The 22,238-nt window shown below is 36.1% G+C and overlaps 1 protein-coding gene across 6 annotated transcripts in view; it reads left to right on the top strand.

Annotated features, from left to right (window-relative positions):
• Positions 1-22,238, top strand: part of LOC134213704 (protein sickie) — a 241,842-nt gene that overhangs the window by 31,331 nt on the left and 188,273 nt on the right. The window lies entirely within an intron of this gene.

Here is a 22,238-nt window from a genome sequence, read left to right as displayed (position 1 = left end):
AATTTTGCTAAAAACTTTTTCTGTAGCTCTTAAGTTGGCTGATTTGGAACAATTTTACCTGCTTGAATTAGGGTGTACCTCAAAAAAACTGTATTTTGATCTACTTTTTTGTTTACATTTCTCGAAAGTCGTCTTCTGGTGACTTTTAGAGCTCAAAAAATGCAACTTTTGATGGGTGAATATGCAATATCTTTTTCGATCAAAGTTATAATCGTTTTCCTCAAAATACATTTTTTCATAAAGTTGATATCTCCAGTTAGGGCAGACCAAAAAATATATTTACACAGCATTTGAAAGAAATTAATATTCTTTATTATGTCGAAAAATTGGGATATGTTATTTTTTATCCCAAGTTTATCAATTTTACTAAAATCATGTTTTTCAAATAAATTAATATAACTCGACAACGGAAGAAGATACAGACGATATTCTTTTACCAAAACACGCGTTTTGAAAAGCCCCAAAAGTCTTCAGAAGATGACATTCGTGAGAAATGGAAATAAAAATCTACAGCTTAAACACTTTTTATAAATTTTATCATTATCATCGTATTGCAAGATTTACGAGAGAAAAGATGCATTTTCGGTCTGAAGCATACTTTTGAAACAAAATTTGTTCTACAAAGTTGTTCTGGATACTTGGGCCTTTATTATAAAGTTACTGAAAAATAGGGTGTGCCATTTTATAAAAATGTGAATTTTTTTTATTTTACGGAAAATTGACATAAAATGTTCTACAAAGTTGTAGCGCAGCTTTTCCCATCAACTTTGCTATATAAACTTTTATGTAGCTCTCAAGCTCACTTGTTTAGAAGTAATTTTACTTACCAGGATTAGGGTGTCCCTCGAAAAAGAATATTTATGATCTGCTCATTTCATTTTTTATTTTTCACGGATGTCATCTTCTGAAAACTTTTGAGGCTTTTTAAAACGCGTGTTTTGCTATAAGAATATCGTCTGTATCTTCTTCCGTTGTCGAGTTATATCAATTTATTTGAAAAAACATGATTTTAGTAAAATTGGTGAAACTTGAGATAAAAAAATAACATATCCCCAATTTTTTGACATAATAAAGAATATTAATTTCTCTTTCAGATGCCGTGTGAATATATTTTTTTGGTCTGCCCTAACCGGAGATATCAACTTATGAAAAAAATGTAATTTATGTGAAAAACGATTGTAACTTTTGATCGGAAAAAGATATTGAGCGTATTTACCCATCAAAAGTTAAATTTGTTTGAGCTCTGAAAGTCACCTGAAGACGACTTTTTCGAGAAATGTAAAACAAAACAAGTAGATCAAAAATACAGTTTTTTTTAATTTCTAATCCAATTAGGTAAAATTGCTCTGAATCAGCCAACTTAAGAGCTACAGAAAAAGTTTTTTAGCAAAATTGATTGGAATAAGCTGCGCTACAACTTTGTAGAACATAACATGTCAATATTCTGAGAAATAAAAAAATATTTTCTATTTTTTTTTATATGATGGGCCACTCTATTTTTTGGTAGAACCATAATGATGGCCTTACTATTTCGAACAATTTTGTAGAACAACAGTTTTTTCTAAAAAATACAGTTTTGGCGTAAAATGCATCTTTCCGCGTAAATCTGAATCCTGGACCATAGTGCAATGTCAGTAGTGACTGCTCCCTTCATTTTCAGTTTCTGGTTAAAAATCACCCAAAAGTTACTCTATTGTTTGAAACTGAGGGCAATTTGATGGATTCAGATTTTTTGGGATGAGCTGAACTCCAATATTGTAGTACCATTGTTGCACTTTATTGCTGCAATGGCAGCTGGCTAAATTTAGCCAAAACATAAATGGGCCATCATGGGACTGAATGATGGGTAAAATCCGGCTTTTGACGCAGATGGATTTTGCAGGACTGTGTATAATTATTTTTTGTTTCTCTTCCAGCATGGTGAATATTTTGAAACTACGTTAGTTTCAAACTGCGATAAAAAACAAAAAGAATGGTTTACTAATTATGAAATGCTGTGGAAAATTTGCATATTCGATCACTTCAAGACTATCTGAAGCTCCCCATTTCTAAATGATCTAGCCCTTAGGGTGGTCAAGATACGCGAATTGTTTGTAGAATCGATATGGAATCTATCAAGGAAAAATTATTCATATTTTTTTGGGTCTGAGATGCTTTAGAAATATATAAAAATCGTGAAATTCTAATGCCATTATCAGAAACGCAAATCGTTGTTGTAATCCATGTGGAGCTCGTTCCGTAGATTGAGACCTACTGAATCGCACACAGAGAGGAGCGCGTTTATTTTCCATCCAATCCGCTAGCCGGAGAGAATGAGCTCCGCTCGTTCAACAGAGGGGCTGGTCGGGCTTTACTCTGACAACTAGAAGTCAGACATGTCACTCGACTTTTGGCGAAAGGATCGTTCCTTTTTGGAAGGTGTATTTGCACGTCCTTTGAAGCATTAGAGTGATTCTCGTCCTTCCCAGTGGTGGTGGAGGTGCTGGTGGTGGCACTCGGCGACGGTGAATCCTTTTCATCACACACAGTCGAAGAACAATTAAAAGTGACGACAATAGTAACTTGCGGGTGGATGAATGGAGCAACAATCAGCAGCGACCGGGGATGTGTGTGTGCTGTGTGGGTCTGAAGAGCTGCATCCTCTTCGGGCAGGGATGCAGTGATGCAGAATCAAGCGAATGGACCAAATCAAGTGCTTTTCTTCCTGCTCGGGTGGAATCGATTTTCAGCAAGTCACTCCACTGAAAGGGGAAGATAATTTATTGTTAGTGGAGTTTTGCGCTGCTTCTGCTTTTAGTGGCCGCAGATAAGGAAGACTCGACAGAACTAAGTTTTGCGAGCGTGTCAAATGTGGCTGTGCGATGATTTGTTACATCTATTAGTGCTTGCCGTTGGTGCTTTATGTGTCTAGAGTAGTTTTTATTGAGCTCTATTATTCATATAAAATAGCATTGTCTGGTGGATTGAGAATCGTTACTGAAAAGTAATTTGCCTTAAGTGTTACGCCAAAGAAGCAGCTTCACGTCGTGTCTAGCATATCTCAAAGGAGGATTTAAAGTGATAGGTTTGGTTCCGCATACAAACGAACAGAGCATCGTGCGAGCGTGAAAAACATCCATCCCTAACCCACCGGAAGAAGGGTGGATCGCGAACGGAATTGAGTTAAAGTTTTATTGTTTTGGTTCGAACAGAAAATACAACATAAATACCCTCCCCTCCAGCTCCGCACCCCATGAACAGGAAATGAATCAAACAGCGAAGTGAGCTGTGAAAAGCAATCGCCGCGGGAAGAAAACAACAATACCAATAAAACGACTTTTATCTCTTTCTGAAGAAGCATAATTCGGCAATCGGTGCTGTTCGGAAGAAAATTCGCCAAACCCAGTTGGGTCGGTCAGGCGCTCGTTCGCTCGCGTATGTTCCACGCGCTTCGTCCTATCCGCGAACAAAAAAAAACATGTAAAAAACAACACAGTGAATGAATCAGCCGAACTCCTTCCTGCTTCCGAGCGCACAACTCGCAACTGATATGAAAATCGATCGCCCGTATTGAGTGGAGCTGCTTGGTGTTTGGTGGCGGTCGCGTCGCACGGGGAGGTGATTGGCTGCGAAAAGGATACGTCATCATCGTAGTTGGCGTGTGGTGGTGGGTGCAGCGGAGGATAGGTCGGGCGAACAAAAAATTGCACATCCATCGCACAGGAGCCCGGTGGCGTTAGCCGTGGGTTGCTTGGATACATTGGAACGTTAGCGTGGTAAGGAAATATTCGGGGGATGTTGAAAACTGGAACAAAGATTGTTGTGACCAAAGATAGTTTCTTGATATCATTGTTATTGACGACTCATTTAAATTCCTTCCTGAAATCATTATAAAACAAATCTAGGATTCAAATTGATATCGAAATGATATTCTTGGTCCTGCTACACTTATGCAAGAAACCCGTGCGGGTGAATGGCGTGTTTGATTAAATTGTGCACAGCACATTTCTAGCGCCACGTTCCACCCGGCGCTCTACGTTCCCATCAGTAGCACATACGAAATACGGAGCCAACTGTCTCAGGCTTGCAGCAGAGGGACTACCGTCGACCGGCAACAATGATCCTTTGGTGGTGGGAGTGGCTGCGTTGCATCAGTAGGCTCTACTCCACAGCAAGGAGTGGCGCGTTTGGATGTGACTCGCTTGTCTATGGTGTAGTGTGTGGTGAGAAGTGCATTCGAAAGCCGTGTTCATAATTTCCGGTGAGGGGTGGATGGGATTGTGTGGGTGTGGTGATGCAGCGGCCGATGAAAACGTGGAACAGGTGTTTCGAGGGGGTTTTCCACTTCGGAAAAAGGATATGTATATCGACAACAACTAATAAGATTCATCGAGTTCGATGGGTGGCGTGGTGTGGGAGGACAATCGTGATAGGCATGTGTGTTTGCAGGTCACTTGGCTATAAATGCTGTTTAATGTTTATTCATGATGGGATGGTAAATGCTGTCGTCATGCGATTGTGGCCCCTTCAGACTCGTATGGCGTCTGTTTTCGACATGAACATCAATTTTGAATGTGTCAAAAGTGAAACAAAGCCCTATTTATTTATTTTATTTCTCAAGTAGGTCAGAATCGTGCCAGTAGGTCTTTTCAAATCACAAACAAAAACAAAATCTGTATAAAATTTTGGTATATACTGTATTTTCGAGATCATACTTTTGCAAACCTTAGATTTCAGATTTGCAGAATTTTCGGTGGGGATAAGAAGGAATTTCCCCTTCCAGTTGATATCAAAATGAATTTTCGATGAAATCCGCATGTTTTTTTTGGGAATTTGAATGATCTTCTTTTGAAAATTCGAATGAATTTTGAAATTTCAATTTCCAACTGAAATTCATTTGAATTTTCAAAGGCAATTCAATCGAATTTTCAGAGGAAATTCATTCAAATTTCCAGAGGAAATTCATTCGAATTTCCAAAAAAAAATTCATTCAACTTTCCAGAGGAAATTAATTCGGAGTTCCAAAGAAAGTTCATTCGAATTTACAGAGGAAATTCATCTGAATTTACCGAGGAAATTCATTCGAATTTCTAGAAGCATTTATTCGAATTTCCAGAAGAAATTTATTCGAATTTCCAGAGAAAATTCATTCGAAGTTCCAGGGGAAATGCATTCGAATTTCCAGGGGAAATTCATTCGAATTTCCAGGGGAAATTCATTCGAATTTCAGGAAATTCATTCAATTTCAGGGAAATTCATTCCAATTTCCAGGAAATTCATTCAATTTCAGGAAATTCATTTCGTCAGGAAATTCATTCGAATTTCCAGGAAATTCATTCGAATTTCAGGGGAAATTCATTCGAATTTCAAGGAAATTCATTCAATTTCAGGAAATTCATTCCAATTTCAGGGAAATTCATTCAATTTCCAGGAAATTCATTCGAATTTCCAGGAAATTCATTCGAATTTCCAGGGAAATTCATTCAATTTCCAGAGGAAATTCATTCGAATTTCAGGAAATTCATTCAATTTCAGGGAAATTCATTCGAATTTCCAGAGGAAATTCATTCAATTTCCAGAGGAAATTCATTCGAATTTCCAGAGGAAATTCATTCGAATTTCCAGAGGAAATTCATTCGAATTTCCAGAGGAAATTCATTCGAATTTCAGAGGAAATTCATTCAATTTCCAGGAAATTCATTCAATTTCCAGAGGAAATTCATTCCAATTCAGGAAATTCATTCGAATTCAGAGGAAATTCATTCGAATTTCCAGAGGAAATTCATTCGATTCTCCAGAGGAAATTATTCGATTTCCAGAGGAAATTCATTCCAATTCCAGAGGAAATTCATTCGATTTCCAGAGGAAATTCATTCGAATTTCAGAGGAAATTCATTCAATTTCAGAGGAAATTCATTCGATTTCCAGAGGAAATTCATTCAATTTCAGAGGAAATTCATTCAATTTCCAGAGGAAATTCATTCGAATTCAGAGAAATTCATTCAATTTCAGAGGAAATTCATTCAATTTCCAGAGGAAATTCATTCGATTTCCAGAGGAAATTCATTCGAATTCCAGAGGAAATTCATTCGAATTCAGAGGAAATTCATTCCAATTTCCAGAGGAAATTCATTCCAATTTCCAGAGGAAATTCATTCGATTCAGAGGAAATTCATTCGAATTTCCAGAGGAAATTCATTCGAATTCAGAGAAATTCATTCCAATTTCCAGAGGAAATTCATTCGAATTTCCAGAGGAAATTCATTCAATTCCAGGAAATTCATTTCAATTTCCAGAGGAAATTCATTCAATTTCAGAGGAAATTCATTCGAATTTCCAGAGGAAATTCATTCGATTTCCAGAGGAAATTCATTCGAATTCCAGGAAATTCATTTCCAATTCAGAGGAAATTCATCTCAATTCAGAGGAAATTCATTCAATTTCAGAGGAAATTCATTCCAATTTCAGAGGAAATTCATTCGAATTCCAGAGGAAATTCATTTCAATTTCAGAGGAAATTCATTCGAATTTCAGAGGAAATTCATTCAATTTCCAGAGGAAATTCATTCGAATTTCCAGAGGAAATTCATTCAATTCCAGAGAAATTCATCTCAATTTCAGAGGAAATTCATTCGAATTTCCAGTGGAAATTCATTCAATTTCCAGTGGAAATTCATTCGAATTTCAGAGAAATTCATTCGAATTTCCAGAGGAAATTCATTCCAATTTCAGAGGAAATTCATTCCAATTTCCAGAGGAAATTCATTCGAATTTCCAGAGGAAATTCATTCGAATTTCCAGAGGAAATTCATTCGAATTTCCAGAGGAAATTCATTCGAATTTCCAGAGGAAATTCATTCGAATTTCAGAGGAAATTCATTCAATTTCCAGGAAATTCATTCGAATTTCAGAGGAAATTCATTTCAATTTCCAGAGGAAATTCATTCGAATTTCCAGAGGAAATTCATTCGAATTTCCAGAGGAAATTCATTCGAATTTCCAGAGGAAATTCATTCAATTTCCAGAGGAAATTCATTCGAATTTCCAGAGGAAATTCATTTGAATTTCAGAGGAAATTCATTCCAATTTTCAGAGGAAATTCATTCCAGCTTCCAGAGGAAATTCATTCGAATTTCCAGAGGAAATTCATTCGAATTTCCAGAGGAAATTCATTCGAATTTCCAGAGGAAATTCATTCGAATTTCCAGAGGAAATTCATTCGAATTTCAAGAATTTCCAGAGGAAATTCATTAGAATTTCCAGAGGAAATTAATACGATTTTCCAGAGGAAATTCATCCGAATTTCCAGAGGAAATTCATTCGAATTTCCAGAGGAAATTCATTCGAATTTCCAGAGGAAATTCATTCGAATTTCAGAGGAAATTCATTCGAATTTCCAGAGGAAATTCATTCGAATTTCCAGAGGAAATTCATTCGAATTTCCAGAGGAAATTCATTCGAATTTCCAGAGGAAATTCATTCGAATTTCCAGAGGAAATTCATTCGAATTTCCAGAGGAAATTCATTCGAATTTCCAGAGGAAATTCATTCGAATTTCCAGAGGGAATTTTTGAATTTTTTGATTCGTTTGATTTTTAATTCGTTGATTTTTCAACGGAAATTCATTGGAACTTACTAAGGAAATTCATCCAAAATTTTAGCAGAAATTCATTCGAAGTTCTAACGGAGATTCAATTCATTCGAATTTCCAACGGAAATTCATTCGAATTTTTTACGGAAATTCATTCGCAACTTCAGAAGAAATTGATTCGTAGTTACAACGCAAACGCATTTCAATTTCCGGGGCCCTCCTTAGCCGTGCGGTAAGACGCGCGGCTGCAAAGCAAGACCATGCTGAGGGTGGCTGGGTTCGATTCCCTTTCGGATTGGAAATTGTCTCGGCTTCCCTTGGCCAAAAAGGTATCATCATGTTAGACTCATGATGTACGAATGCAAAAATGGTAACCTGGCTTAGAAATCTCGCAGTCAATAACTGTGGAAGTGCTTAATGAACACTAAGCTACGAGGTGGATCTGTCCCAGTGTGGGGATGTAATGCCAATAAGAAGAAGAAGCATTTAATTTTTTTTACGAAAATTCATTATAATTTTCAATAGAAATTCATCAATATTCCTAACTGAAATTCTATCCAATTTGACAGGAAATTCATTCGAATTTTGTTCGATAATTCATTCGTATTTCCACCGGGAAGTCATTCGAATTTCCGCAGAAAATTTTATTCGTGTTTTCACAGAGAATTCTTTCGAATTTTCAATGGAATATTATCTTTTGAAATCCATGGGAAACTCAATCAAATTTCATTTTAATTTTCACGTGTAGATTCTTCGACTATATATGCAAAATGTTCCGAAAATTTCACATCATAAAAATCATTTCAAGAAGAAATAAAACTAAATTTCTTTAAATTTCCACAAAAAAATCGTCGTTTCTTTCAAAAAATGCTTTTTAATTCCACGGATACGTTTTTCTGATTTGTCATCAAGAACTCTCTCAATTATTCTTTCCTGGAACAGTAATGTTTTTTTTTCAGTACGAAAACTTACAAAAAATACTGGTCTCCAGAGAATGCGATGCCACCAAAATAACAGAACACGATTTTCTAAACGTAATGGATCAGAATGATGATTCAAGAATGAAGCAAGTTACGAAATTTAAAGAAGCATCTCTTTACAGAAAGCCTTTTCCCGTATATGTAAATCAAACAAGTACGATAATTTCGAACAAAAACACGAAATATCTTTTCTTTTATCGTGAATAGTCTCGTTTCGGCAAATTTTCTTCTTTTTTGCATACTCAGCAATCTTTCATGATTATGTTTTTGTGACTTTGACATACATTCGGCTCGTCATTCGCTAGGCAATGGAAATACAAAGCAGCTCAATTCTGAGATGCTAAATCATACGAAATATCACTCCTGGATTCCGTTTGCCAGGCAATAAAGTTTCATTACATCCGAAAATGCCTTTCACTCGTCTCCCATTCTCTTCATAGTCCACATTCATTCCTGGTTAAAGTCTCGCACAACAAAAGTGCGCTTTGATCTGTCAAGCTTGATTTATTCAAACTGAAATTTGTTTCTAGTGCAATAACACGAGTTCCTTTGTTCCCAGCTACCAACATAAATTAGTGACATTTACATGAGCTGGAAAGCCCCACCCATTCCATACCGCTCTCCTATTCACAAGTCCCGGATGGATTAGCGTGAAATAATTGATTAATTTGCACAGCTTTGGTAACAACAGAGTGGCTTATGCTTTTTTTTTGCTCCTCTTACCCGCGAATACAAAGAGAAGAGTCGCGGATTATAGGATCTGGCACCGTGGCAGACGTATAATTTACGTACCATGAATTAATTATGGCTTCGATGGAGCTTTCGGTGTGACAACGTCGACACCCAACAACTATCCGGCGTACCACGGTGTGGCACAAAGCTCACCCGAGCGCAGTCATGAGCGAACGAACCGGAGAACACGGGAGGGGGTTTTCGGAATTAATCTGCACACAGAATTTCAATTAACCAATCGAGCGGAACCGGAGGTGGGAAAATTATGTGATGGAAATTGTTCGGCAGTAGTGCTGATAACCGCATGAAAAGGTGCTGAAATTATGATAAATCTCACGCCCAGCTCATTCAAAGTTCGACGGTACATATGAATTGACAAACTTGATTTAATATTAATTACATTTGAAAATAGTGATAATACGTTGGATAATGCACAATTGATGGAAAGCATGCGTCCAAATTCGCCAGAAATCGTTAACAAGCTCCCACTCGACGCATAACATCTCAATTAGGTTCAAACCCCTTTTGTTCTCGATGGTTGTTGAAGATTCAGCACGAGATTTCATGCCCCGTTGCCGCTGGAATGCAGAAGCTCAAGATTTTATCTCATTCAATTGCAATAATAACATCATCCTGCCTATCCTGTGCAACAAAGTCCAGGCCCAGCGCGTTGCGAACCCACTCAAGTAGGGGAAGATGGAGCAGGATGAACTTATTCAGACGGTCAATTTGAATGATTTCCTAAATTCGTAACTTGGTTATATTCCATTTCTTAATCCTACATTATTGGTGTGAACATTTTCAGCCAGCCTCCCTCCTATTGAATCCACTTGGCGCTAATTTTCTGCGCTCTGATGAAAATCTTTCATCACATACGAATCGCTCCTTTTCATGCAGTGGGTCCGACCTGCATCTGCGGCGTCGATCGATGATGGAAAGTGGCAAGTGGGGAGCATTATGCATGCAATAATTCTTGGAAATCATCCGCCGTCGGCTGCCGGATAAATGCAGACAATCTGCCATCACGCCAAGAGCCAAAGCAAAAGCACTTGAGGAGTGAGTCAATTTTCTTCAATCGCTGCCCCATCGAGACAGTTTGAGATGCTTACTGTTCTCAAACAAATGAATGAGTTATGCAACATTCAGATTCGTAGGATCTAGTTCAAACGCGAATTCATTAGTTTCAATTTGCGCACCCGGCTCGCATGGGCGTGTGACTGACTTTGCCTAACTCATTTCTAATTGTCCAATCAACGCTGAACAGAAACGAGCACTTTAATTGGATGCTTCTTCTCTGGATGGTGAGCAGAAGCGGTTCTGATTCTTCGCTCTGTTTAGCCGACAGGAACGCATCGGATTCCTTTTCATGTCAAGGAATTTTCGGGGAATGTAGAATCCAATTTTGCAGAAGGTGTTGACGGCTCACGGAAATCGTGCTCCAGGTGATTGATGGTGCGAAGAGTAAGGTGGGCCACGTCAGTGTCCCTCGTTTGGTCCTTTGTCAGCGTTGACTCGGGTCAGTGCGAGCGCTAGCTCTAGTGGCACCCATCCACATTTATATTGTTCAACGGCAAAAGACGGGGTTTGTTCGTGGAAAAAATGGGGATAATCCGCAATAATAAATTCCTATTCGTTCAACGACCCAGTCTTTGGGGATGTTGGTGCCACGGTAGTGAAGTAAAGAGCATACGTGGTCATAAGGACAGCAGGTGCAATGGCAGTCCTATTCATACACAGCGATGCAACGGTAAGGCTGTAGCTAGTTCGTGTTTGTGTAGAATAAACTCACGTGAGGCTCACATAGGGTGAAGGACTAATTCGTCGTCCTTTGTTAAACAATCAAAGCATTGCCTCGAAAAATGTCGATTCAACAAAAATACACTCACAATAGATAGTATGAGAAAACTAAACTTTTGTTGTTTTTTAAACGAGTCACTAAAATAAGACCTTAGCTTCGAACACATTTCGTTACCCCATTTAAAACGATTATGGCAGTTTCGTGTAGGTTTGTCCTGCTGAGATTTGTACAGTCGTATAATATGAAGGCTTCAGCAGCCTGCACTAATTTCCATCTAAACGTTTTTCTGCTTTGGGTCACTGTACGCAAATAATTTGTTGTACAATTAAATTTAATCACGCTCACTACATTTTGAGAGAGAACATTATTTAGTTAAGTTTTTTTTTCATCATCATCAGTCTACACGTTAGAAAATGAATTTCAAACGTTTTCATTAACCTGGTTTACTCGATTGCAAAACGAATGTTAAAGTCAAATCATTGTTGAGAAACTGTTTTATGAACATAAGTAAAAACAGGAAGAATAGCTTGTGATCTCTTTATAAAAATTAATTTGCTAAACAAATATGTAGAAAGAGCAACAAGTTCATATAAAACCTCAATTTTACAAACATATTGTCGGCACATTTGAATATTGATTCCGAATTTTTAGTGCAAGCTCGGAATATGTAAAAATTTTTTTGGTAATTCGGAAGAATTAATTGTGATAATTTTAATGAACTTGGGAATTCAAGTAAATTGCCTTTGAAAGTTAAAATTTATTTCCGTTTGGAATCCTAATAAAATTTGTCCGAATAAATTTCGGGTGAAAATTCAAATCAAATTTTGGTAAGAATTTCGAGTCAAAATTCAAATAAAAAAATTCATGGAAACGTGAATGAACTTTTTGATAAAATTTGAATATATTTCGTGCAGAAGTTTACGTCGAATAAATTTCTCGTAGAATATCGACTAAATTTTCGATGAAGGAAGGATTTCCAAATAAACTTTCTGTGAAAATTCGGATAAGTTTTCGATGCCGATTTGGATGAATTCTCGATGGTAATTTTAATGATTTCCGAATAAAATTCGGATGAATTTCCGATGAAAACTCGAATGAAATTCAGATGGAAATTCGGATAAATCTCCGATGAAAATTTGGATGCACTTCCGATGAAAGTTCAGATTCGGATGAATGTCCGATGGGAATTCAAATGAATTTCCAATAAAAATTTGGACGATAGTCCGATGGACATTTTGATTAATTTCCGATGGAAATTCGGATAATTTTCCGGTGGAGATTCGAATGAATTTCCTACGAAAATCCATATGAAATTCCGATGGAAATACAAATGAATTTCCGATGGAAAATCGAATGAATTTCCGATGGAAATTCGAATGAATTTCCGATGGAAATTCGAATGAATTTCCGATGGAAATTCGAATGAATTTCCGATGGAAATTCGAATGAATTTCCGATTGAAATTCGAATGAATTTCCGATGGAAATTCGAATGAATTTCCGATGGAAATTCGAATGAATTTCCGATGGAAATTCGAATGAATTTCCGATGGAAATTCGAATGAATTTCCGATGGAAATTCGAATGAATTTCCGATGGAAATTCGAATGAATTTCCGATGGAAATTCGAATGAATTTCCGATGGAAATTCGAATGAATTTCCGATGGAAATTCGAATGAATTTCCGATGAAATTCCGAATGAATTACCGATGGAAATGCAAATGAATTTCCGATGGAAATTCGAATGAATTTCCGATGGAAATTCGAATGAATTTCCGATGGAAATTCGAATGAATTTCCGATGGAAATTCGAATGATTTTCCGATGAAAATTTGAATGAATTTCCGTTGGAAATTAGAATGAATTTCCGTTGGAAATTAGAATGAATTTCCGTTGGAAATTTGAATGGATTTCCGTTGTAAATTCGAACTAATTTCCGTTAGAAATTTGGATGAATTTCCGTTAGAAATTCGGATGAATTTCCGTTAGAAATTCGAATGAATTTCCGTTGGAAATTCGAATGAATTTCCGTTGGAAATTCGAATGAATTTCCGTTGGAAATTCGAATGAATTTCCGTTGGAAATTCGAATGAATTTCCGATGGAAATTCGAATGAATTTCGGTTGGAAATTCGAATGAATTTCCGTTGGAAATTCGAATGAATTTCTTTTGGAAATTCGAATGAATTTCCGTTGGAAATTCGAATGAATTTCCGTTGGAAATTCGAATGAATTTCCGTTGGAAGTTTGAATTAATTTCCGTTGGAAATTCGAATGAATTTCTTTTGGAAATTCGAATGAATTTCCGTTGGAAATTCGAATGAATTTCCGTTGGAAATTCGAATGAATTTCCGTTGGAAATTCGAATGAATTTCCGTTGGAAATTCGAATGAATTTCTTTTGGAAATTCGAATGAATTTCTTTTGGAAATTCGAATGAATTTCCGTTGGAAATTCGAATGAATTTCCGTTGGAAATTCGAATGAATTTCCGTTGGAAATTCGAATGAATTTCCGTTGGAAATTCGAATGAATTTCCGTTGGAAGTTTGAATTAATTTCCGTTGGAAATTCGAATGAATTTCCGTTGGAAATTCGAATGAATTTCCTTTGGAAATAATTCGAACGAATTTCCGTTGGAAATTCGAACGAATTTCCGTTGGAAATTCGAATGAATTTCCGTTGGAAATTCGAATGAATTTCCGTTGGAAATTCGAACGAATTTCCGTTGGAAATTCGAACGAATTTCCGTTGAAATTGAACGAATTTCCGTTGGAAATTCGAATGAATTTCCGTTGGAAATTCGAATGAATTTCCGTTGGAAATTGAATGAATTTCCGTTGGAAATTCGAATGAATTTCCGTTGGAAATTCGAATGAATTTCCGTTGGAAATTGAATGAATTTCCGTTGAAATTCGAATGAATTTCCGTTGGAAATTGAATGAATTTCCGTTGGAAATTCGAATGAATTTCCGTTGAAATTCGAATGAATTTCCGTTGGAAATTCGAATGAATTTCCGTTGGAATTTCGAATGAATTTCTGTTGGAATTTCGGATGAATTTCGTTTGAATTACGAGTAAATTTCCGTTGGAAGTTCGAATGAATTTCCGTTGGAAATTCGAATGAATTTCTGTTGGAAATTCGAATTAATATCCGTTGGAAATTCGAACGAATTTCCGTTGGAAATTCGAACGAATTTCCGTTGGAAATTCGAATGAATTTCCGTTGGAAATTCGAATGAATTTCCGTTGGAAATTCGAATGAATTTCCGTTGGAAATTCGAATGAATTTCCGTTGGAAATTCGAATGAATTTCCGTTGGAAATTCGAATGAATTTCCGTTGGAAATTCGAATGAATTTCCGATGAAACTTCGAATGAAATATCGATGGAAATTCGAATGTCTTTTCGTTGGAAATTCGAATGACTTTCCGTTTGAAATTCGAATTACTTTGCGTTTGAAATTCGAATGAATTTCCGTTGGAAATTCATTCGAGTTCAGAAATTCATTCGAATTTCCAACGGAAATTCATTCGAATTTCCAACGGAAATTCATTCGAATTTCCAACGAAAATTCATTCGAATTTCCAACGGAAATTCATTTGAATTTCCAACGGAAGTTTATTCGAATTTCCAACGGAAATTCATTCGAAATTCCAACGGAAATTCATTTGAAATTGCAACAGAAATTCATTCGAATTTCCAACGGAAATTCATTCGAATTTCCAATGGAAATTCATTCGAATTTCCAAAGGAAATTCATTCGAAATTTCATCAGAAATTCATTCGAATTTCCAACGGAAATTCATTCCAATGTCCAATGGAAATAAATTCGAATTTCCAACGGAAATTCATTCGAATTTCCAACGAAAATTCATTCGAATTTCCAACGGAAATTCATTCGAATTTCCAACGGAAATTCATTCGAATTTCCAACGGAAATTCATTCGAATTTCCAACGGAAATTCATTCGAATTTTCAACGGAAATTCATTCGAATTTCCAACGGAAATTCATTCGAATTTTCAACGGAAATTCATTCGAATGTCCAATGGAAATTCATTCGAATTTCCAACGGAAATTCATTCGAATTTCCAACGGAATTTTATTAGAATTTCCAACGGAAATTCATTCGAATTTCCAACGGAAATTCATTCGAATTTCCAACGGAAATTCATTCGAATTTCCAACGGAAATTCATTCGAATTTCCAATGGATATTCATTCGAATTTTCAACGGAAATTCATTCGAATTTCCAACGGAAATTCATTCGAATTTCCAACGGAAATTCATTCGAATTTCCAACGGAAATTCATTCGAATTTCCAACGGAAATTCATTCGAATTTCCAACGGAAATTCATTCGAATTTCCAACGGAAATTTATTCGAATTTCCAACGGAAATTCGTTCGAATTTCCAACGGAAATTCGTTCGAATTTCCAACGGATATTCATTCGGATTTCCAACGGAAATTCATTCGAATTTCCAACGGAAATTCATTCGAATTTCCAACGGAAATTCATTCGAATTTCCAACGGAAATTCATTCGAATTTCCAACGGAAATTCATTCGAATTTCCAACGGAAATTCATTCGAATTTCCAACGGAAATTCATTCGAATTTCCAACGGAAATTCATTCGAATTTCCAACGGAAATTCATTCGGATTTCCAACGGAAATTCATTCGAATTTCCAACGGAAATTCATTCGAATTTCCAACGGAAATTCATTCGAATTTCCAACGGAAATTCATTCGAATTTCCAACGGAAATTCATTCGAATTTCCAACGGAAATTCGTTCGAATTTCCAACGGAAATTCGTTCGTATTTCCAACGGAAATTCGTTCGAATTTCCAACGGAAATTCATTCGAATTTCCAACGGAAATTCGTTCGAATTTCCAACGGAAATTCGTTCGAATTCCCAACGGAAATTCGTTCGAAATTTCCAAGGGAAATTCATTCGAATTTCCAACGGAAATTCATTAGAATTTCCAACGGAAATTCATTCAAATTTCCAACGAAAATTCATTCTAATTTCCAACGAAAATTCATTCTAATTTCCAACGAAAATTCATTCGAATTTCCAACGGAAATTCATTCAATTTCAACGGAAATTCATTCAATTTCCAAAGAAATTCATTCGAATTTCCAAAGCAAATTCATTCGAATTTCCAACGGAAATTCATTCGAATTTCCAACGGAAATTCATTCGAATTTCCAACGGAAATTCATTCGAATTTCCAACGGAAATTCATTCGAATTTCCAACGGAAATTCATTCGAATTTCCAAAAGAAATTCATTCGAATTTCCAACGGAAATTAATTCAAACTTCCAACGGAAATTCATTCGAATTTCCAACGGAAATTCATTCGAATTTCCAACGGAAATTCATTCGAATTTCCAAAAGAAATTCATTCAATTTCCAACGGAAATTCATTCAATTTCCAACCGAAATTCATTCAATTTCCATCGGAAATTCATTCGAATTTCCAACGGAAATTCATTCGAATTTCCAACGGAAATTCATTCGAATTTCCAACGGAAATTCATTCGAATTTCTAACGGAAATTCATCCGAATTTCTAACGGAAATTCATCCAAATTTCTAACGGAAATTAGTTCGAATTTACAACGGAAATCCATTCAAATTTCCAACGGAAATTCATTCTAATTTCCAACGGAAATTCATTCAAATTTTCATCGGAAAATCATTCGAATTTCCATCGGAAATTCATTCGAATTTCCATCGGAAATTCATTCGAATTCCATCGAAATTCATTCAATTTCCATCGGAAATTCATTTGAATTTCTATCGAAAATACATTCGATTTTTCATCGGAAATTCATTCAATTTCCATCGGAAATTCATTCAATTTCCATCGGAAATTCATTCAATTTCCAGAGGAAATTCATTCAATTTCCATCGGAAATTCATCTCAATTTCCATCGGAAATTAATTCGAATTTCCATCGGAAATTCATTCGAATTTCCATCGGAAATTCATTCGAATTTCCATCGGAAATTTATTCGAATTTCCATCGGAAATTCATTCGAATTTCCATCGGAAATTCATTCGAATTTCCATCGGAAATTCATTCGAATTCCATCGGAAATTCATTCGAATTTCCATCGGAAATTCATTCGAAATACCATCGGAAAGTCATTCGAATTTCCATCGGAAATTCATTCGAATTTCCATCGGAAATTTATCGAATTTCCATCATTCGAATTTCCAACGGAAATTCATTCGAATTTCCAACGGAAATTCATTCGAAGTTCCAACGGAAATCCATTCGAATTTTCAACGGAAATTCATTCGAATTTCCAATGGAAATTCATTCGAATTTCCAATGGAAATTCATTCGAATTGGAAATTCGAATGAATTTCTGTTGGAAATTCGAATGAATTTCCGTTGGAAATTCGAATGAATTTCCGTTGGAAATTCGAATGAATTTCCGTTGAAATTAAATGAATTTCCGTTGAAATCCGAATGAATATCCGTTGGAAATTCGAACGAATTTCCGTTGGAAATTTGAACGAATTTCCGTTGGAAATTCGAACGAATTTCCGTTGGAAATTCGAATAAATTTTCGTTGGAAATTCGAATGAATTTCCGTTGAAAATCAGATGAATTTTCGTTGGAAAATCGAATGAATTTCCGTTGGAAATTGAGATGAATTTCCGTTGGAAATTCGAATGAATTTCCGTTGGAAATTGAATGAATTTCCGTTGGAAATTGAATGAATTTCCGTTGAAAATTCGAATGAATATCCATTGGAAATTCGAATGAATTTCCGTTGGAAATTGAATGAATTTCCGTTGGAAATTCGAATGAATTTCCGTTGAAATTGAATGAATTTCCGTTGGAAATTTAATAAAATTCCGTTGGAAATTCGAATGAATTTCCGTTGGAAATCGAATGAATTTCCATTGGACATTCGAATGAATTTCCGTTGAAAATTCGAATGAATTTCCGTTGAAATTCGAATGAATTTCCGTTGAAATTCGAATGAATTTCCGTTGAATTCGAATGAATTTCCGTTGAAATTGAGATGAATTTCCGTTGAAATTGAATGAATTTCCGTTGAAAATTGAATGAATTTTCGTTGAATTGAATGAATTTCCGTTGGAAATTCGAATTTATTTCCATTGGACATTGGAATGAATTTCCGTTGGAAATTCGAATGAATTTCTGATGAAATTTCGAATGAATTTCCTTTGGAAATTGAATGAGTTTCCATTGAAATTCGAATGAATTTCCGTTGGAAATTCGAATGAATTTCTGTTGCAATTTCAAATGAATTTCCGTTGGAATTTCGAATGAATTTCCGTTGGAAATTCGAATAAACTTCCGTTGGAAATTCAAATGAATTTCCGTTGGAAATTCGAATGAATTTTCGTTGGAAATTCGAATGAATTTCCGTTGGAAATTCGAATGAATTTCCGTTGGAAATTCGAATGAATTTCTGAACTCGAATGAATTTCCGTTGGAAATTCGAATGAATTTCTGTTGGAAATTCGAATGAATTTCCGTTGAAAATTTGAATGAATTTCCGTCTGAAATTCGAATGAATTTCCGTTGGAAATTCGAATGAAAACTCGAATGAATTTCCGTTGGAAATTCGAATGAATTTCTGTTGGAAATTCGAATGAATTTCCGTTGAAAATTTGAATGAATTTCCGTCTGAAATTCGAATGAATTTCCGTTGGAAATTCGAATGAATTTCCGTTGAAAATTCGAATGAATTTTCGTTGGAAATTCGATTGACTTTCCGTTGGAAATTCGAATTTATTTCCATTGGACATTGGAATGAATTTCCGTTGGAAATTCGAATGAATTTCTGATGAAATTTCGAATGAATTTCCTTTGGAAATTCGAATGAGTTTCCATTGGAAATTCGAATGAATTTCCGTTGGAAATTCGAATGAATCTCGAATCTCGAATGAATTTCCGTTGGAAATTCGAATGAATTTCTGTTGGAAATTCGAATGAATTTCCGTTGAAAATTTGAATGAATTTCCGTCTGAAATTCGAATGAATTTCCGTTGGAAATTCGAATGAATTTCCGTTGAAAATTCGAATGAATTTTCGTTGGAAATTCGAATGAATTTCCGTTGGAAATTCGAATTTATTTCCATTGGACATTGGAATGAATTTCCGTTGGAAATTCGAATGAATTTCTGATGAAATTTCGAATGAATTTCCTTTGGAAATTCGAATGAGTTTCCATTGGAAATTCGAATGAATTTCCGTTGGAAATTCGAATGAATTTCTGTTGCAATTTCAAATGAATTTCCGTTGGAATTTCGAATGAATTTCCGTTGGAAATTCGAATAAATTTCCGTTGAAAATTTGAATGAATTTCCGTTGGAAATTCGAATGAACTTCCGTAGGAAATTTGAATGAACTTGCGTTGGAATTTTGAATGAATTTCTGTGTGTTGCATAAACACTGGCGTTATTCCATTTTAGTGAAACCACTGTCCCATGCATCGCTATACGAGCAGGCAAGACTGAAACCGTTTTGTGGTACTAAATGTTGCCCTTTTATCTGCTACTGGGTTGGAAGTGACGTTGATGGCTATGACTGCATACATAATTACTTGGGCAAGGGATAGTTTTGCAAACAGCTAAGCGACCCATTCAGTTTATGAATATGTGCAAAATCATTCCGTTGGAAATTCGAATGTTTTTCCGTTGGAAATTCGAACGAATTTCCGTCGGAAGTTCGAAAGAATTTCCGTTGGAAATTCGAATGAATTTCCGTTGGAAATTCGAATGTATTTCCGTTGGAAATTCGAATGTAATTCCGATGGAAATTTGAATGAATTTTCGATGGAAATTCGGATGAATTTTCGATGGAAATTCGAATGGAATGTTTAGTTTTCAATGGAAATTTTAATGATTTTTTGATGGAAATTCGAATGAATTTCCGATGGAAATTCGAATGAATTTTCCGAAGTTCGAATGAATTTCTGATGAATACTCGATTGAGCTTTCTTGGAAAATTCCAATGAGTTTAGTTTCAGTTCAGTTTCAGTTCCGTTTCAGTTCAGTTTCAGTTCAGTTTCAGTTCAGTTTCAGTTCAATTTCAGTTCATTTTCAGTCCAGTTTCAGATCAGTTTCAGTTCAGTTTCAGTTAAGTTTCAGTTAAGTTTCAGTTCAGTTTCAGTTAAGTTTCAGTTAAGTTTCAGTTCAGTTTCAGTTCAGTTTCAGTTCAGTTTCTGTTTAGTTTCAGTTCAGTTTCAGTTCAGTTTTAGTTCAGTTTCAGTTCAGTTTCAGTTCGGTTTCAGTTCAGTTTCAGTTCAGTTTCAGTTCAGTTTCAATTCAGTTTCAGTTCAGTTTCAGTTCAGTTTCAGTTCAGTTTCAGTTCAGTTTCAGTTCAGTTTCAGTTCAGTTTCAGTTCAGTTTCAGTTCAGTTTCAGTTCAGTTTCAGCTCGGTTTCAGTTCAGTTTCAGTTCAGTTTAAGTTCAGCTTCAATTCAGTTTCAGTTCGGTTTCAGTTCAGTTTTAGTTCAGTTTCAGTTCAGTTTAGGTTCAGTTCAGTTTCAGTTCCGTTTCAGTTCGGTTTCAGTTCCCTATCAGTTCAGTTTCAGTTCAGTCTCAGTTTCAGTTCAGTTTCAGTTCAGTTTCAGTTCGGTTTCAGTTCAGTTTCAGTTCAGTTTCAGTTCAGTTTCAGTTCAGTTTCAGTTCAGTTTCAGTTCAGTTTCAGTTCAGTTTCAGTTCAGTTTCAGTTCAGTTTCAGTTCAGTTTCAGTTCAGTTTCAGTTCAGTTTCAGTTCAGTTTCAGTTCAGTTTCAGTTCAGTTTCAGTTCAGTTTCAGTTCAGTTTCAGTTCAGTTTCTGTTTAGTTTCAAGTGAGTTCCAGTTCAGTTTCAGCCAAAAAAACATCACGCGGCTGGTCAACGGGAGTTGTTTGATCACCAACAAATCATTCCAGTACTTGGGAATTGAAATCTAGATTTATGGAGATAAATCCTGAATAAATCTGAGTGTCGCAAGTGAAAGTCGACGCGTCGTTCTGCGTCTTCATGAAGCAAGATGTCAGCTATTACAAATCTTCCATATTTGTGTTTATCTATGTATGTATTTGTAGGACACTGGCTGCAACAATGTCCGCCTGAGATCTCTCCTCATCATTTGAGGAGGGTGGGTCCACAAAGATCATGCTGCTACATTATGCATTTGAAGTAATATTCTATGAAAGCCTGTTTTGGCATTGGATTATAACGTATTTCACAATAAGCAATATATGAATTGATTATTATTTTGAATTTCTTCAAAGATCACGGAAAAAGAAGGCTACTTTGTACTAAAAATAATGTTAACACATTTGATTCTAGCTACATTCAACTACCAAAAGTTCAAGGTTGTACCATTGCATGAAAACCATTGACCATTTATAACCACCGACACATTTTATGCAGCTATTTCATGCATTCAACACGACACTTTGAACGCCCCCTCATAGCCATATAAAGCAGCATTTCCCATCCGACCATCGCTCCTTCTGGAGTCAACAAATCACCGAACACTGATGCTGATGCCATCGAGAGTCCACTGCACGCAATTTTCCTGAAAAAGAAAAACAAAAAACAAATTACATGATGGCGCAATATGCGATCCTTTTATTTCGTTAGAGCGGCAAAAAGCGGTATCGTATGGAAAAGAATTACGATGGCATCCAGTTTTCTCGCTCGGAAAAGTGCTTCTCCGAAGGCGAAGGCGCTAAAATGCCTTTCGCAAGAAAGCAGTGAAATTCCGTTCGTCATTGTTCCGTTGCTATTTTTAGCATTCTCGAATGCAAGCAGACTAAAGTGGGTGTCGTTTTTCGCACATCAATTACGAAACAGTGTCACTTCGACTCATGTGTAGTTGGTACCCGTTTATCAAAGCAGTACTCCTAATAAATTGTGTGTCCCATGTTCTGAGTACTGCTTTCTGTGTGTTGCATAAACACTGGCGTTATTCCATTTTAGTGAAACCACTGTAGGGTCCCATGCATCGCTATACGAGCAGGCAAGACTGAAACCGTTGTGTGGTACTAAATGTTGCCCATTTATCTGCTACTGGGTTGGAAGTGACGTTGATGGCTATGACTGCATACATAATTACTTGGGCAAGGGATAGTTTTGCAAACAGCTAAGCGACCCATTCAGTTTATG

The sequence above is a fragment of the Armigeres subalbatus genome, chromosome 2, assembly GCF_024139115.2.
Source record: "Armigeres subalbatus isolate Guangzhou_Male chromosome 2, GZ_Asu_2, whole genome shotgun sequence".
NCBI classification, from domain to species: domain Eukaryota; kingdom Metazoa; phylum Arthropoda; class Insecta; order Diptera; family Culicidae; genus Armigeres; species Armigeres subalbatus.
The sequence above is the reverse complement of the archived record's forward strand: the minus strand, read 5'-3'. Positions and strand labels throughout refer to the sequence as shown.